This window comes from Bidens hawaiensis, unplaced genomic scaffold, assembly GCF_021521415.1.
Source record: "Bidens hawaiensis isolate Kalapana, Puna unplaced genomic scaffold, B.hawaiensis_p1.1 tig00016232_1, whole genome shotgun sequence".
NCBI lineage: Eukaryota > Viridiplantae > Streptophyta > Magnoliopsida > Asterales > Asteraceae > Bidens > Bidens hawaiensis.
Window position 1 is genome coordinate 309,210 of NW_027492481.1, and position 5,270 is coordinate 314,479.

The window sequence follows — 5,270 nt, forward strand, 5'->3', positions numbered from 1 at the left end:
TTGTTATAAGAGAACTCGATCAAAGGCAGGTGTGAATCCCAATTTCCTCCAAAATCAAGAACACAAGATCGGAGCATATCCTCAAGAGTTTGAATAGTTCGCTCAGACTGACCGTCAGTCTGAGGATGATATGCCGTACTCATGTCCAAGCGAGTTCCTAGCGCAGATTGGAGAGAATTCCAAAAGCGAGATATAAAACGGCCATCGCGATCGGATATGATGCTCAAAGGAGTACCATGGCGGCAGACAATTTCCTTGACATAAAGCTGCGCGAGCTGCTCAACACGGTAGTTTTCACGAATGGGCAGAAAGTGAGCAGACTTAGTCAATCGATCCACTATTACCCAAATGCTATCATGTTTGCTTGCTGTCAAAGGTAACTTGGTAATAAAGTCCATCGCTACACATTCCCATTTCCACGTAGGAATTTCTGGTTGTTCGAGCAAACCAGATGGGCGTTGTTGTTCAGCTTTTACTTTAGAACAAGTCAGGCATCTAGCTACGAACACAGCAATATCCTTTTTCATGCCAGGCCACCAATAAGTAATGCGCAAATCCTTGTACATCTTATCAGCGCCAGGATGAATAGAATACCGAGATTTATGCGCTTCACACAGGATATCAGCGCGAAGATTCTCATCACAAGGGATCCAGATGCGATTGAGATAGCAGAGTATTCCACTCAGATTAGGGACAAAGTGCGCTTCCGCGCCACACGCTAACTCGGCGCGAAGGTTACCATTACTGATGGATGCGCGCTGTGCGTCACGAATACGCGATTCAAGGTTGTTCTGAATCGGCGCGAAGTGAAGCTGAGTGCGCGGCAAGATACAGTTAAGCTGGCAGGGTTTTCGGCTGAGCGCATCGGCTACCACATTAGCCTTACCAGGATGATACCGGATCTCACAATCGTAATCGCTGATGAGCTCGTTCCATCGGCGTTGCCTCATGTTAAGTTCCTTTTGATCAAAGATATGCTGAAGGCTTTTATGGTCAGTGTAGAGGATACACTTAGTACCATAAAGGTAGTGTCTCCAGATCTTCAAGGCAAAAACAACTGCACCAAGTTCGAGATCGTGAGTTGTATAATTCTTTTCATGAACCTTAAGTTGCCTCGATGCGTAAGCGATAACCTTGCCTCGTTGCATAAGAACACAACCGAGACCTTGGTTGGAGGCATCGCAGTACACGACAAAATCATCATTACCCTCAGGTAGCGCAAGAACAGGAGCTTCACACAACAGACGCTTGAGCGTCAGAAAGGCTTCTTCTTGCTTCGAGCCCCAAATATACGGTTTACCTTTGTGCGTTAGAGCTGTTAAAGGCAAAGCGATCTTCGAGAAGTTCGAAATGAAGCGCCGGTAATAACCAGCTAAGCCCAGAAAGGAACGGATCTCAGAAGGAGAGGATGGCGTAATCCAGTTCTTGATTGCTTCAATCTTGGATGGGTCGACATGAATACCCATCTTGTTTACAACATGACCAAGAAACTGTACTTCATCAGACCAGAATTCACACTTGGAAAGCTTAGCATAGAGTTGCTCAGCTTTAAGCTTTTGCAATACCAATCGGAGATGTTGCTCGTGCTCGGCCTTGGTCTTAGAATACACCAGAACATCATCGATAAACACAATCACGAATTTATCCAAGAAAGGCCTACACACCCGATTCATTAGATCCATGAAAACGGCGGGTGCGTTGGTCAAACCGAAGGACATGACCAAGAATTCAAAATGGCCATAGCGAGTTCGAAAAGCAGTCTTCGGAACATCTTCATCGCGGATGCGCAACTGGTGATAGCCAGAGCGGAGATCGATCTTGGAAAAACAAGAGGCACCTTGGAGTTGATCGAAGAGGTCGTCAATACGTGGTAAGGGATACCGGTTTTTAATGGTGAGTTTGTTCAACTCGCGGTAATCAATACACATGCGAAACGATCCATCTTTCTTTTTAACGAACAACACCGGAGCACCCCAGGGCGAAGAGCTAGGGCGAATGAATCCTTTAGCTGTCAACTCTTGAAGTTGGCTTGCCAATTCTTGCATCTCAGCGGGTGCAAGACGATAAGGAGATTTAGCCACGGGGGAAGCACCAGGGACAAGATCAATACGGAACTCGACTTCACGAGCGGGAGGGATACCAGGAAGATCATCAGGAAAAACTTCAGGGAAATCACGCACAACAGGGATATCGCGAAGCTTCTTTTCTTCAGCAGGTTTAACCACATGGGCTAGAAATGCAACACACTTCTTCCGCATGAGTCTTTGGGCTTCGGCGCAAGACATAAGTTTAAGACCACTGGAGGGTTTTTCGCCGTAAATGTGAAGATCACCATTTTCTCGAGGTATGCGAATCAATTTCTTGGCGCAAATAACTTCGGCGCGATTCTTCGAGAGCCAGTCCATACCAATGATAACATCAAAGCTTCCAAGAGGCATAGGGATGAGGTCGATCAGAAAATCGTTTTCGTTAAGGTTAAGCGTGCAATCTTTAATCACCGAGTTAATTAAAATAGTTTCACCGTTAGCCAATTCAACTGAAAAATCCTCTTTTAAATCGCTGCGCGGTCGCGCAAGCTTCTGCTCGAAGGCGCGAGAGATAAAACTTCGATCGGCGCCAGTATCAAAAAGTACAGAGGCATAAAATCCGTTAAGTAAAAATGTACCATTAACTACATCATTATTCGCTTGCGCTTGGTGCGCGGTTATGTTAAAAGCTCGTCCACGCGTCACTTGGTTCGAAATCTGGTTCACCGGATTCGCTTGTGTGATTTGCACTTGTAGTCTCGGGCACGCGTTCCGGAAATGACTGGGATCACCGCAGTTAAAGCACGACCTGGGTCGTGGGTTTTGGTAGGTTGGTTGTGGGTTCTGCGGGTAAACTGGTGGTGTTGGCGCAATTGGATTGGCGGGAAGGACTCTACAGAACTCAGCAGAGTGACCAACACGGCCACATCGGTTACATTGTCGACACGGGACTTGAGGTGGGTGATGAAGTCTACAGGTTGGGCAAAAGGGTTGGTTTCCTGTGTAAGGTTTCTTAGTTGGCGGGGCAGGAAGTGCTGGATTGGTTAAGGCATAGTTGTGGACTACAGGAGGTGCTGGGTAGGTTGACAGTGGGTTAGGCGTGTAAACTGGAGGTTGGTATGCGGGTTGCTGGACAACGGGCGGGTTGGTAAGCGCGCTTGTCTGCGCCTACGTTTCTGGTTATGGTTTGAGGGTTCAGGTTTGGTTTCTGCGGGTTCAGGGACAGTCTTGGTGGGTTTGGTCTTCTCAGTTCCCCGCAGGAACAGGGTTCCTGCTCTGACATGGTTGTCGCTGAGCACAGCGGCCAACTCGATGGCGTCAGAGAGGGTTACTGGGTTTCTGGCCCATACAGAATCTTGAATTTCCATGGGGAGACCCCCAAGGAATTTCTCTATGGCTCGGCGGGAAGGGGTAACAAGGTGAGGGACCAGCAAGCTTAGCTCGTGGAAGCGCGTCGCGTACTCGCGCGCTTCACCGCTGTATTGCTTAAGATTCCAAAATTCCTCCTCCAGGCGCTTAACTTCGTTGGGAGGGCAGAATTCTCGCGTAAGAATTTCCTTGAATTCCTCCCATGTCATGCTTGAAGCAGCCTCTGCGCCACGCGCATGAGCTACTCCATTCCACCATGTAAGCGCTCTGGATTCCAGGACACTGGAAGCATACAGGGTTCGTCTGTCTGAGGGGCATTGGGTGTGGAGGAAAGTGTTTTCAATCTTCTCAAGCCATTGGAGCATCACGGTGGCTCCTTCAAGACCTGTGAATTTTGGAGGGTTACCCGCGTTGAAGGATTTAATGTTGTAACTGGAGGTATTGGCATTGTTTTGGCTCAAGGCTTGGGCTATTGCGGCGGCCATTTCCTGGGAACGTTGCTGTCTACGCATGCGCGAGGCTTCTCTTCTCTGAAATCGGCGAGATAGCGGAGGCATTCTATAAAAATTTTAATTTTAGTTAATATCTTAGTTTTAGCACAAAGTTTAAGAAAAGCTTGGTTTCACGGAGTTAGATACTATCAAAAGTTAAAGTAAAATAAATGACCCTAAATGCAGACTTAATAAAGGTAACAAATTCGAATCAAGAATCGATAATTCATGTATCACCATGACTTTCCGAATTCCCAATTTAAAATATACGAGCAAACGAGTATTGAAGATTGATGATTCATGTATCACCATGACTTTTCAATCTTCAATATAAAATATACAAGAAAATGAGTATTGGAGGTTGACAATTCATGTATCACCATGACTTTTCAAGTCTCCAACCTCAGAACATAATCGTAAATGGAAATTGAAAATCAACTATTCATGTATCACCATGACTTTTCGGATTTTCAAACCCAACAAACGAATATGTAAGAAAAATCAATAAAAATCGAAATTCGACAAAAATCGAAATATCGCGAAATAAAACATAAAATCATATACCGCGCAAGTGCGAGCATATTCACAAATAGCGAGTAATTAACAATAAGCGCGCAAACATGAGATTTCTCTCATGCGCGAGAAGGGACTCTTAGGTATTCTAGGCCGTTACGTCTAACCACCTATCCTAAAGTCAACGAGCTCTGATACCAATCTGTAACACCCCGACCAAAGGCGGATTATACATCGGGGCGCCACATATTGCTTCATTACTCGCGACACTATTGGTGTCAATATTTATTAATACACATTTTATCGCGCACGCGCAGCGTGGAAAATAAAGAACATAAATCAAACATAAATCAATATATTATAAATTATAACATTCAAACATCAACTTGTCTTGATACATTTTAATCCTAGGTCCAAAAGTAAAAACGTCCTACGTGTCCACAAGCTCCAAAACAGCTACTGCAAACCTGAACATGTGTTAAAATAAACGTCAAACACTTGCGTGTTGGTGAGAAATCAAGTTTAATAGATATTCATAGTTAATCATAGATAATCATAGATAATAACAGTAAATCTGCGCGCAACATATGTTAATCTGGTATCTAACAAGGGTGAAATCAGATTGTGACCAAGCCTTAGATTCATAGCTCATAGTTCAATCCGTACTCCTAATTGAGCACAAAAACAAGAAAACTGTGCAAGTGTAAACAAAAGAGAAAACATAAACGATAGGTTCTCCCGTGTCTACCAATGGATCCATGAGAACTTCGGAATAGGCCGAACAAAGCGGTTAATGATACACACATACAAACAACAGCCAAGTAAATATCCATAACACATGGGATACTGCGCGACTAAAACTCCATAAACA